This window comes from Camponotus vicinus, unplaced genomic scaffold (assembly GCF_025532165.1).
Source record: "Camponotus vicinus isolate PSW18456_S1 unplaced genomic scaffold, iyCamVici1.0 SCAF_13, whole genome shotgun sequence".
NCBI lineage: Eukaryota > Metazoa > Arthropoda > Insecta > Hymenoptera > Formicidae > Camponotus > Camponotus vicinus.
In genome coordinates this window covers 10,410,258-10,425,000 of record NW_028141949.1, presented here as the reverse complement: position 1 = coordinate 10,425,000, position 14,743 = coordinate 10,410,258, and the positions used below count along the sequence as shown (strand labels likewise).

The 14,743-nt window shown below is 35.7% G+C and overlaps 1 pseudogene; it reads right to left on the bottom strand.

Moving 5' to 3' along the window:
* LOC145963966 (uncharacterized) overlaps positions 1 to 5,899 on the bottom strand; it is a 22,682-nt pseudogene extending 16,783 nt beyond the window's left edge.
* Positions 5,900 to 14,743: the final 8,844 nt, after the last annotated feature.

Sequence of the window (14,743 nt, the reverse complement as noted above, 5' to 3'; positions counted from 1 at the left end):
TCATTGAACACTATCGAAGTTGCAAACATAAACCTTACGTACGGTCAAAGTGGCGCTACAAATGCTTCCAATTTCGAAATAAATAAGCGGTTCTCGTCGTGGTTCTCGTTCATACTGCCATCATGGATAGAAAAAAAGAAATAATTATATTAATGTGCGTGAATAAATTTTTGAAACCACCTTCGTATTTAGACGATGACAAAGATGATCTTGTAGTAGAAGATTCTAAAAATCAATCCTATAATCGAAAAATTGAAGGTTACATCGAGCACATAATACCATCATTCAGCGATGAATATTTTAAATCGCATTTTCGGTATTATTATTGTTATTATATTTAATTTTTTTATATACAGGGTGTCCGATTCCTGAGTGACCAAACGAAAAGTGGTGGTAGATTGGATCAAATTGAGAAGAAAAGTTCTCTACTATTTTGCAAAATTCGCAATAATTATTAAGAAATAAGCAAAAATATTTCGGCGCATGAGAAGCAATAGATCGCTCGCAGTGTCCGATTAATGAGTGACCAAACAAAAAGTGGTGGTAGATTTGATCAAACTGGAAAGACAAGTCCTCGACCATTTTGCAAAATTCGCAATAATTATTAAGTTATAGGCAAAAATGTCTCAGCGCATGAGAAGCGATCTGTCTACCGCTTCTTATACTCTGAGACATTTTTGCCTATAACTTAATAATTATTGCGAATATTGCAATATGGTAGAGGAATTTTCTTTTCAGTTTGACCCAATCTATCACCACTTTTCGTTTGATCACTTAATAATCACACATTACAAGCGGTTTACCGCTTCTCATGTACCGAGACATTTTTGCTTATATTTTAATAATTATTGCGAATTTTGCAAAATGGTAGAGGACTTTTCTCAATTTGACCCAATCTACTACAACTTTTCGTTTGGTCACTCAGGAATCGGACACCCTGTATATGTTATCATATGATATATACATGATATGATATCACAGACTTCTATATATACTAGACTGCTAACTCCTTATATATAAGACGGCTTCGATTTTATGTACAAATCACAGATAGGTATATAAAGGTATTCTATTCTGCGCATGCGCTCTGCGATAACGCATGTTTATATGTATACATACGCAAGCTAGGTTAAGTATATGATATATATCTATATCGATGGTATCTGCGCATGTGCAGAATAAGTCACGTTAGTACATAAAATGTGAGGACATTTTATATAAGCAAAATATGGGGAGTTAGCAGTCTAGTTATATTAGAAGTCTGTGTATGATATACTTAAATTCTCACACAAATGTGTTTATGTGTAAAATTCAACGTTAAGAGGATGCCGGAGTCGCAGCCGAACTCCGACGGGTAGGCGCCCTCATTTTAACATAACTAAAAGTGTCGGTACATTACCAACACTTATAGTTATGTTACCGACAGTATTGTCTAGAATAAAAAGACATGCATATTTTAGAAAGAGCAATGTGAAAGCTTTTCTTTACATTGTGTTTAATTGTGTTTATTGGAAAAAAAAATATGTTGCATTTTCACTGCTCTATCGTCTCGTACAAGCAACGATTTTAGAGCATAGATCTGTCTTTATTGCATACATATTGCACAATTCTACTATTGCTCTCATTAGTTATGTCTTTATATATATATAATAAAAATATAATTATATATATATATATATATATATATATATATATATATGAAACTATATAAAATATGTAAAAATATATGAAAAATGTAAAAAAATATATATATTGTCAAAATACTGATATGTATAATAAAATCATATTGTGAATATATTTATAAATATTATTAGTAAATTTTACAAATATACAATATTACTTCAAATAACTTGCACAATACATTTAATATTATTAGCTTTTGATTATATCGATTAGTAAACGAGTCGTGCATAATTTGTAATTTGTTAAAAAAGTTATACGCAAATATCCTTTTTATTGTATATAGAGAATGTCGCAGCGCATTATAAATAAGCGCTTGTAGAGCGCAGTAAATTGAACAACAGTCCCATATCATTTTGCGCGATTGTCGCAATAATAACAGAAATATTGAATAAAATCGGACGAATGTGTGTGTGTATGAGAGAGAGAGAGAGAAAGAGAGAGAAAGAGAGAAACGTTCAGCCGCTCGTGCTACAGCATGGGCCAGACATTTTGTCGGCACGCGGCAAGGGGAGGGTCAGCGCGGTGCGGCGATAGCGGTGTAAGCAATGGCAGCGGCGCGCCGCGCTGACCGTCCTCTTGCCGCGTGCCGACAAAATGTCTGGCCCATGCTATAGCACGAGCGGCCGAACGTTTCTCTCTCTCTCTCTCTCATACACACACACATTCGTCCGATTTTATTCAATATTTCTGTTATTATTGCGACAATCGCGCAAAATGATATGGGACTGTTGTTCAATTTACTGCGCTCTACAAGCGCTTATTTATAATGCACTGCGACATTCTGTATATACAATAAAAAGGATATTTGCGTATAACTTTTTTAACAAATTACAAATTATGCACGACTCGTTTACTAATCGATATAATCAAAAGCTAATAATATTAAATGTATTGTGCAAGTTATTTGAAGTAATATTGTATATTTGTAAAATTTACAAATAATATTTACAAATATTCACAATACATTTGTTGCCTTGAAATAATATATTTATATCGAGAATAGAATGGGCCCCTCCATCGCCCATTCCCGTGAGACGCAACCATTATATATGTATTTTTTTCGTCTCTCCGATATATGCAAACGAGATATTTGCATTGACGTCTTTTTCCAACGATATTCATTTTGGAAAAGGCGACAGTCTATTTTCTGCTACAATTTAAAAAAAATGTTGCCTCATATATTTCACATTAGTGAAATATTTCTCCTTACAAGGATTTCCTCCTAAGGCTATAGTTGTAGCGAAAGCTGCAGCATAAATTCCACAGGATATACCATCAGGTTGTGCTTGAACCTTTTCAAATATAATATTATTTTTATTTATTTGTGGATAACGGCGATGAATATAATTTTTTTCTTTAGGCACCAATTTATCGTATGTACAACCAGGTAAACTATCGTACACTCGAAGTTTGATGCCGTCACAAAAAATACATCGCCAATGATCACTACAATTTCCTCCAATAATTTGTAAGCTTTTGTCGCTACGACTTGCTACAATTATATGAGGATATTCCAAATATAGCACACTTTGTGTTTCAAAATGAGAATCATCTCTTATAACGCGTAATAGTAGGTCTAATGATTCGTCATTTATTTTGCTACCTATAGGTAAAACATTATCCTTTACTACATATAAAGGAGCAACTGAATTATCTAAAAATTCTCTTTGCTTTACTACATCGTCTTCAGTTAGTTCTCTATTTTTGGAGTAACTAACAACGATGCAATCGTCATCTTGTTCTGCACTCGGAGCAGTAACAATAGTTGCTTCCATTGCTAAAATATTGAAAACATTTATTTCAGATTCGAAACATTCATCTTTTTGGATAATGTTTTCGTCTTCTGAATTATATTGTCCAAGACTTTTTCGCTTAATAATTTTTTTCGCTGCTTCTTGTTGAGCTTCAATTATGTATCTTGGATTTCTAATTGGCATATGTCTATTATGCCGACTATCCAAGATTTCTGGAAGCATGCAATCATAATAGAAACGTGTTAAAAAGGGCAGCATTTTATTATTCCAAAATACATTGTCCCTATTAACACGTACTATTTTCATGCTTTTTGGCGATACAGCGAAAATACAATAATCTCGCTGCGTTATATTTAACTGCCCTTGAATTTGATAGAAAAATCGATGATTCTGATTCATCTTATTTGAATTTTTCTTATCAAAGATGCCTTTTAGTTGAGGCAGCGTTTTTATGGCCTCTTCCGCTGTTAAATGCTCAGCTGACAGAGGACATTTTATTTTTACCAGACCATCTTTATCAATGAGTCCATCAGGAGAAGCACCTAAGCATGGATTTTCAATGTCAATGAATAATCCGCAAGTTTTAATCTCCTTTTTTAATGTTATGGCCAATTCTGTTTTCGCAATATTTTCTTTCTCGCGACCATATTTCATAGCCGCGGTATCGATTGAAGGAGGAAATACAATATTTTTTACAATTGCGGCGCAAGACGTTGTCGGTCTCATGCGACATACGATTCCAAAATTAGACGCCGTCAACATTTCCTGTCTCAATGAGTGCCACAAATCAGATTCACTTTGCTCCATTGTATCATGTTCAATTTGTCTCCAATTTTTGGCATTTTCCAAATGATTTTTTCCAAATGATTTTGTCGAAGTTGCTCAAAAACATCAAGTGGGAGATCCGGCTTTTGTGATTGCGGGCCATAATGACAATCTGTTCCTGATTCCCGCTTAAACTTTTTTTGCCTTCCATTCATTTCTCGAGATTCTCTGGTTCTTGCAACTTTTGCTTGTCGTCGCTTTTCCAAAGTCTCGATAATGGGAGGAACACTTTTACATATATTTTGATGCACTTGCGTGAGAACTTGTTGTGTATTATATTGCACAACTGCCCCCGCAATTCTACCATTATAGGAGCCTCGATTACCAAAATTGATGCGATTTCCACCAATTTCTTTGCAGATTATCTAGTTGAACGATTCTGCAGGATTATTGGTTAATTTCAGCAACAAGCTATCAGAATAAGCGCTTAAATATATCATAGCACTCTCTACTTTTTGATAAAGACCGTGCAACTTGAGAAACGGTACATAATTTTTCTCCATTTTGTCAGCACAGTCACAAATACGATCGCGTTCTTTACATCGTTTATGTTCACCAAATATATGGCTAGGAATATTTAATATATCTTTTTGCAATTCCATAGCCTTATCATGATCTGGTTGCTCTTCTTTTCCTCGTAAATCGATTGCTTTTATCACTTCTTTTCGTATCTTCAAAATGTTGTTTTTTACAACATTTCGTAGAAAGACGAAACCACGCTTTCTTTGCATTTTTTGCTGAGTTGTTTCTGCTACAATTCTCAACTTTTTGCAGAGATTGCGAAGCAAATGATTTGTACATTCAATTTTTTTCACAGTAATCATTTGTTTGCGATATGGTCTGCTATCAACGATGGTCTGATATACGCTGCTATCACCATCGGCAATAATTGTTCTATAGATCATTCCATGCATTTCCAGGCTACTTTTAAAGCCTTCTGCTATGGCGTCGCTCTCCATACTTGTGGAGCTTGCGTTACGATCGAAATTTTTGTAACATTTATGGTGTCTTGGTTCGATTCTATTTCTTTCCGCCATATCACATATCGTGCAAAATTTATTGCGGACACCGACAAAAAGAATCTTTTTTGTGCGGTAACCAATTATTGCACCAACGCCGGAAAGAGAATCGTACGCGTTGCCGTACGATCTCTTCATCCAACTACCATCCGCTATAACAGTTATATACGGAATACCGTTTATTGTTTCTTTTCTTTCGAGAGCGAGTTGCTTTTCAACTTCGCCAGCTATTTTCATATTTTCCATAGCTGTTGTCTCAAAATCATCGATTACCTTTTCTCGATATTTGATATAAGTTTTATCGGACATACATGGAATATTTATAGCTGCACACAGCTCTTCCAATTGGGCAAAACCAATTCCAACTGTGATAGTTCCTGCTACAGCAGCCGTATTAACGTCCAATGTTTCCGGCTCTGTGGGTTCTGACCAGATATTGGCTTCATAATTGCACATTTGGCATTTGAAGAACAACTGCGTCATTAATCCATTACGACGAGAATTTATGAGTTTCCAATCTTTAAATTGGCACTCTATTCCTCGCGCATGATTATCAAATGTTCTGTGGATTTCATTCCACATAAAAGAGATGTCGACAATGCGACGGCCTTCGGGCATGCTTTCCTGAATACGATTTGTATCCAGAGGGCCATTATCGATAAGAAAATTATCTTCGCAAAGTTGGACATTTTGATAGCTACACATACCTGTATCTGAAGTTGACTCCAGGCATTGCATTGTTTGGGTACTAACTTTTGAATCCATCATATCGGGAGGAGATTCTACCGACTTCTCAAAATCGATGGATTTATCGCTAGTACCCTTCATGCTCCTGGAGTCATTTGTCTCTTTAATCTGTTTTAATAACTGTCGCCTGTAAAAAAGAAATGGATTAATATTTTGTATAATATTGTTATTATATAAAAAATAAGAAGTCATTTACTTTATCACTTTATGTAATCCTGAACAAAAATAAAAAATTAAAAATAATCTCTGAAAAATAAGTACAGTCCTTAGCTTATACAATTATTACTGAAAATTATAACTATGACACGATAGATCATGTTTAGACAACATACAAATCATTTTATTCAAAAAACCAAAGCGTACATGCAAACCGTATTACATTTTTTTTAATAACCAGCACACGAATAGTCCGCCTCTGGATATATTTTTATAACCAGCACACGAATAGTTCGCCTCTGGATATATTTTTTTAAATAACCAGCACACGAATAGTTCACCTGTGGATATATTTTTATAACCAGCACACGAATAGTTCGCCTCTGGATATATTTTTATAACCAGCACACGAATAGTTCGCCTCTGGATATATTTTTTTTAAATAACCAGCACACGAATAGTTCGCCTCTGGATATAATTTTTAAATAACCAGCACACGAACAGACCGCCTCTGGATATATTTTTTTAAATAACCAGCACACGAATAGTTCGCCTCTGGATATATTTTTTTAAATAACCAGCACACGAACAGACCGCCTCTGGCTTTAAATAATAGGAAAATATGCCAGCCCACGAGTAGACCGCCTCTGGCTTTAAATAATAGGAAAATATGCCAGCCCACGAGTAGATCGCCTCTGGATATATTTTTTTTAAATAACCAGCACACGAATAGTTCGCCTCTGGATATATTTTTTTAAATAACCAGTACACGAACAGACCGCCTCTGGCTTTAAATAATAGGAAAATATGCCAGCCCACGAGTAGACCGCCTCTGGCTTTAAATAATAGGAAAATATGCCAGCCCACGAGTAGACCGCCTCTGGCTTTAAATAATAGGAAAATATGCCAGCCCACGAGTAGACCGCCTCTGGCTTTAAATAATAGGAAAATATGCCAGCCCACGAGTAGACCGCCTCTGGCTTTAAATAATAGGAAAATATGCCAGCCCACGAGTAGACCGCCTCTGGCTTTAAATAATAGGAAAATATGCCAGCCCACGAGTAGACCGCCTCTGGCTTTAAATAATAGGAAAATATGCCAGCCCACGAGTAGACCGCCTCTGGCTTTAAATAATAGGAAAATATGCCAGCCCACGAGTAGACCGCCTCTGGCTTTAAATAATAGGAAAATATGCCAGCCCACGAGTAGACCGCCTCTGGCTTTAAATAATAGGAAAATATGCCAGCCCACGAGTAGACCGCCTCTGGCTTTAAATAATAGGAAAATATGCCAGCCCACGAGTAGACCGCCTCTGGCTTTAAATAATAGGAAAATATGCCAGCCCACGAGTAGACCGCCTCTGGCTTTAAATAATAGGAAAATATGCCAGCCCACGAGTAGACCGCCTCTGGCTTTAAATAATAGGAAAATATGCCAGCCCACGAGTAGACCGCCTCTGGCTTTAAATAATAAGAAAATATGCCAGCCCACGAGTAGACCGCCTCTGGCTTTAAATAATAGGAAAATATGCCAGCCCACGAGTAGACCGCCTCTGGCTTTAAATAATAGGAAAATATGCCAGCCCACGAGTAGATCGCCTCTGGATATATTTTTTTTAAATAACCAGCACACGAATAATTCGCCTCTGGATATATTTTTTTAAATAACCAGTACACGAACAGACCGCCTCTGGCTTTAAATAATAGGAAAATATGCCAGCCCACGAGTAGACCGCCTCTGGCTTTAAATAATAGGAAAATATGCCAGCCCACGAGTAGACCGCCTCTGGCTTTAAATAATAGGAAAATATGCCAGCCCACGAGTAGACCGCCTCTGGCTTTAAATAATAGGAAAATATGCCAGCCCACGAGTAGACCGCCTCTGGCTTTAAATAATAGGAAAATATGCCAGCCCACGAGTAGACCGCCTCTGGCTTTAAATAATAGGAAAATATGCCAGTCCACGAGTAGACCGCCTCTGGCTTTAAATAATAGGAAAATATGCCAGCCCACGAGTAGACCGCCTCTGGCTTTAAATAATAGGAAAATATGCCAGCCCACGAGTAGACCGCCTCTGGCTTTAAATAATATGAAAATATGCCAGCCCACGAGTAGACCGCCTCTGGCTTTAAATAATAGGAAAATATGCCAGCCCACGAGTAGACCACCTCTGGCTTTAAATAATAGGAAAATATGCCAGCCCACGAGTAGACCGCCTCTGGCTTTAAATAATAGGAAAATATGCCAGCCCACGAGTAGACCGCCTCTGGCTTTAAATAATAGGAAAATATGCCAGCCCACGAGTAGATCGCCTCTGGATATATTTTTTTTAAATAACCAGCACACGAATAATTCGCCTCTGGATATATTTTTTTAAATAACCAGTACACGAACAGACCGCCTCTGGCTTTAAATAATAGGAAAATATGCCAGCCCACGAGTAGACCGCCTCTGGCTTTAAATAATAGGAAAATATGCCAGCCCACGAGTAGACCGCCTCTGGCTTTAAATAATAGGAAAATATGCCAGCCCACGAGTAGACCGCCTCTGGCTTTAAATAATAGGAAAATATGCCAGCCCACGAGTAGACCGCCTCTGGCTTTAAATAATAGGAAAATATGCCAGCCCACGAGTAGACCGCCTCTGGCTTTAAATAATAGGAAAATATGCCAGCCCACGAGTAGACCGCCTCTGGCTTTAAATAATAGGAATTTATGCCAGCCCACGAGTAGACCGCCTCTGGCTTTAAATAATAGGAATTTATGCCAGCCCACGAGTAGACCGCCTCTGGCTTTAAATAATAGGAATTTATGCCAGCCCACGAGTAGACCGCCTCTGGCTTTAAATAATAGGAAAATATGCCAGCCCACGAGTAGACCGCCTCTGGCTTTAAATAATAGGAAAATATGCCAGCCCACGAGTAGACCGCCTCTGGCTTTAAATAATAGGAAAATATGCCAGCCCACGAGTAGACCGCCTCTGGCTTTAAATAATAGGAAAATATGCCAGCCCACGAGTAGACCGCCTCTGGCTTTAAATAATAGGAAAATATGCCAGCCCACGAGTAGACCGCCTCTGGCTTTAAATAATAGGAAAATATGCCAGCCCACGAGTAGACCGCCTCTGGCTTTAAATAATAGGAAAATATGCCAGCCCACGAGTAGACCGCCTCTGGCTTTAAATAATAGGAAAATATGCCAGCCCACGAGTAGACCGCCTCTGGCTTTAAATAATAGGAAAATATGCCAGCCCACGAGTAGACCGCCTCTGGCTTTAAATAATAGGAAAATATGCCAGCCCACGAGTAGACCGCCTCTGGCTTTAAATAATAGGAAAATATGCCAGCCCACGAGTAGACCGCCTCTGGCTTTAAATAATAGGAAAATATGCCAGCCCACGAGTAGACCGCCTCTGGCTTTAAATAATAGGAAAATATGCCAGCCCACGAGTAGACCGCCTCTGGCTTTAAATAATAGGAAAATATGCCAGCCCACGAGTAGACCGCCTCTGGCTTTAAATAATAGGAAAATATGCCAGCCCACGAGTAGACCGCCTCTGGCTTTAAATAATAGGAAAATATGCCAGCCCACGAGTAGACCGCCTCTGGCTTTAAATAATAGGAAAATATGCCAGCCCACGAGTAGACCGCCTCTGGCTTTAAATAATAGGAAAATATGCCAGCCCACGAGTAGACCGCCTCTGGCTTTAAATAATAGGAAAATATGCCAGCCCACGAGTAGACCGCCTCTGGCTTTAAATAATAGGAAAATATGCCAGCCCACGAGTAGACCGCCTCTGGCTTTAAATAATAGGAAAATATGCCAGCCCACGAGTAGACCGCCTCTGGCTTTAAATAATAGGAAAATATGCCAGTCCACGAGTAGACCGCCTCTGGCTTTAAATAATAGGAAAATATGCCAGCCCACGAGTAGATCGCCTCTGGATATATTTTTTTTAAATAACCAGCACACGAATAGTTCGCCTCTGGATATATTTTTTTAAATAATCAGCACACGAACAGACCGCCTCTGGCTTTAAATAATACGAAAATATGCCAGCCCACGAGTAGACCGCCTCTGGCTTTAAATAATAGGAAAATATGCCAGCCCACGAGTAGACCGCCTCTGGCTTTAAATAATAGGAAAATATGCCAGCCCACGAGTAGACCGCCTCTGGCTTTAAATAATAGGAAAATATGCCAGCCCACGAGTAGACCGCCTCTGGCTTTAAATAATAGGAAAATATGCCAGCCCACGAGTAGACCGCCTCTGGCTTTAAATAATAGGAAAATATGCCAGCCCACGAGTAGACCGCCTCTGGCTTTAAATAATAGGAAAATATGCCAGCCCACGAGTAGATCGCCTCTGGATATATTTTTTTTAAATAACCAGCACACGAATAGTTCGCCTCTGGATATATTTTTTTAAATAACCAGCATACGAACAGACCGCCTCTGGATATATTTTTTAAATAACCAGCACACGAATAGTTCGCCTCTGGATATATTTTTATAACCAGCACACGAATAGTTCGCCTCTGGATATATTTTTTTTAAATAACCAGCACACGAATAGTTCGCCTCTGGATATATTTTTTTAAATAACCAGCACACGAACAGACCGCCTCTGGCTTTAAATAATAGGAAAATATGCCAGCCCACGAGTAGACCGCCTCTGGCTTTAAATAATAGGAAAATATGCCAGCCCACGAGTAGACCGCCTCTGGCTTATAAAATGTGTTGAAGAAGCAAAGGACTGTATTCTTATTTTCCAGGTTTTGTTACTTTCATGACTAAATATATATTAATAAACTAAATTAATATTTAAATATATAAAAGAAAATATTACCATTTCATTATTTATTTTCGAAAAAAATTAAATGTATTTTATTTATGGGCAATGAAATAATTTTTTAAATTTTAAATAATAATAGAATAATAGAATCTCTTATTTTTTCGTTAATGATTATTTTGTAATTTTATATAATAATAAAATAATAAAATCTTTTATTTCTTTTTTAATGTATAAAAATATATAAATTGTAAAAATAAATAATTTTTTATAATTAACTCCTGAATCTAGAAATTTTCAAACTGATAAATTAAATAAATGTATCAAAATCATGATAAACAAAGCAAGTAAATAGAAAATATGCCAATATATGGTCGTACTACATCTTTTTATGCCTAATAATATTTCTCGTATACATTTTTCTTTTTTCAAATTACGCGCTGTTATTGTTGTTTGTGAAACCTTATATATGTGAAGTTAAAGCTACAAGTATAATCATAAAATAATAATTTGAAAATCAATTTAATAATATCGATACTATCTCACATATCTTTAAAATCACTGCAATGAATATGTTGTGAAAAAATCTTCGTTAGTGATTTTAAAAATATGTATAGTATTAGTATCGGTATTATTATTGATCATCAATTATGTGACTGTACTATTTTAATTTCAACTTCAGATTATATTTCAAAACCGATAGTAACGGCACATAGTTTGCGAAAAAGGTGATAATTATACATTAATTTACATAAACAATTATAGGTATAACAAAATCTATCTAATATATCCTTCCCGACCAGATATTAGTATATTATCTATTTACTTGAAGTATACAATATAAGTGATACTGAATTATTTGTTCAAATAAATTTTTATTCGTTCAAAGAAAATGCAACATATAATAAGATTTATTAAAATATCAATTTATACAATTTGAATTAACTTACATAATGTAGTCGTTTAGATTATAAAAAAAATTAATATATAAAAGGAATTCTTTAATATTTTTCCATTTCATTGTCTTCTGTAAATTATCTTGTATTACTACGGAAATATATTTATAGAAAAGTTGTTCTGCAAATTTCAGTATCTTTTGGTTTTATTATTATAATAGTTCTGATACTGATTGAAACTGTTATAATAATAAAACCAAAAATGATAATGAAATTTGCAGAACAACTTTTACATAAATATATTTCCGTAGTAATACAAGATAATTTACAGAAGACAATTTAATGGAAAAATATATAAAGAATTATTAACTTTTAAAGCTTTTCAGGATTATCACTTTTATATTAATTTTTTTTATAATTAAATAATATAATTTTTATAATTAAATTGTATAAATTGATAATAATAATAATAAATTTTATTTATATATGTTGCATTTTGTATTAACGAATAAAAATTTGTACAAATTATATATATATATATATATATGGCCCAAAACGCGTCAACCGGATCACCTCTCTCTCCAAAATTCAACGCAATGTATCGAGTTGTTTGAGGTCTCAAAATTTTTGTTAAATCACAATCTTTCGAATGCCGTGTGGCACTTTTTGTAAATCAAGATGGCGGCTACAATATGGCGCCCAGAAGGCGAAAAAATGACTCGGTACTTCAATGAATTCCATAATTTTCGTTTAAAATTGATGAAAACAAGTTTATAATAATTTTCATGGACACATATTATATCTAGTTAAATTTTTCAGTTATTTTCGGTCACCTAAACTCTCCCCTCCCCCTCTCCACTCCAAACAGTGGCCCAAAAATTGATTTTCATACTTTTTTCTGCGTAATTATCTAAAAGCTTTCAAGTAAAAAGTATTTGTATTAACCATGTCAAAGTAAACGTTGATGAATTGTTCTGATATCTTGTGACTACGTTACCTAACCTTAAAAATTGAAAAAATCAGTCTTCAAATCTTCACTGAACGATTTTCTTTCAGGATTAATTTCCATTTAATTGAATATATCTTATCATACTTTATATGCTTGATTTTTTCAATATCCAAACAATTCTAACCTAAAAATACAATAAACTTTTTTTCATGATTTTTCTTATGTCTAAAGTCAGATGCACTTTCAATAAAAAACACACATTTCTGTGTATTCAAAGGGGAAAAAATTTATGATAAACTTACTTCTTAACTAAACATTTTATTTACATCATAAGAAAATAAACCTTTTTCATAAAGCATCATCATAAAGATAGTGGCCAGCAATGTTTGAAAAATTGTTTTTTTGCATCTCCATATCGAAATCCCGAATTATTAATTATAGAAAAAATTGATGAAAAAATTGAGTATTCTAAAAGAAAAGGTATAGCGATTTCATTGGATCAGCAGTAGATGAATTGTTTGTAAATAATGTGTTATAGCTAGTGTATGACGGTAAGTAGAGGCAAGCATAAACTTTTGTAATAGAATGTGCATTTAATAATTCCTATTCCGCTCTTAGTATTACCCAGGATCAACGACGTGGACGTTGCGGAAGCATGATCCCTTTGGGGTGCTTAATTTCGTGAGTCCCCTTGCCTCTCACGTTTCGGGGTGCTTGATTTTCGTGAGTCCCCTTGCCTCTCACGTTTCGGGGTGCTTGATTTTCGTGAGTCCCCTTGCCTCTCACGTTTCGGAATGCTTGATTAACGTGTCATCTCGTCTCTTCTAATGGACTAATATTGAACAAGAGACATAGGTTCTTTAGCTTTGGAATATCGCATGACTTGAAGTCTACTGGAAGAAATCGGTATAAAACCATGACATTGTTGAATATTCGGCACTCTTTGTGCCGAAGAAAATCGTTTTTGCAACGAATTTTGAGTTTTTGTATAGGTTACTTTGTCGTACATATTGATAGAGATATTCTTGAATCTCTTGCTTGCCCAGTCATATAGAGCAAGGTGATTCAGGATAGCTTCAGTGGCAGGAACTTGTAAACTGTGTCGCGTAGCTTCTCTCTTAAAAATAGCCCCGATACCATCAGGAGCTCCTTTGCCATGAGCCGTCGCATGGCAATGCCATTCTGCCTGCACACCGAAGTCGGCCTCGTGCATCATCAGATTCTGCATCTGATACCTATTCTTGAAGTGTTGTTTGGCTCCATCGGTCATGTATATTATTTTTCTAACATTTGGACAGATCTTTTTAATTAACGGCAGAATAATTTTTTGTGTACAATACACTGCAGCTGTATCGTGTGTTGTTGAGTCTGATAACACTACAGCACTATGATGTATTTCCTGGCCTGCATTGTAGTAGAAAACGATTGTCACTAATGTACATTGATCATTATTATAATGAAAAGCTTGAGCAGCATCTTGTGCGACATAAGCGAAGTTTTCTGCAAAATCAAGTTGAACCAAAACTTCATCATTTTGTAAATTTTCCTTACGTTCTGCAAAAAATTTAGATTGAGATTTGGCAAGAAAATGATGTGGTAATAATGACAATAAATGTTCCGTGAAACGATCGATGAAATCGACATCAGAAAGACACTCACGAAGCAAAGTACAACGGTCTGTTGATGTCCAAGTACTGAAAATAACTTGCGTAATAAAATTCTCATTTAATATTTCTGTGAGGTTATCTTTAAATTGGTCTATTTTAGGACAATTTTCACACGTCTTTAGATAACATTTGTCATTAGGATTATTACACATTACGAATAGCATGCAATCTTCTTTACTCTTCAATGGCACTTTCAAGTTTTTTGTGAGCTCACCAAGATTAAGTGCATCAATCATATTCTTGAAATTTTGACATATA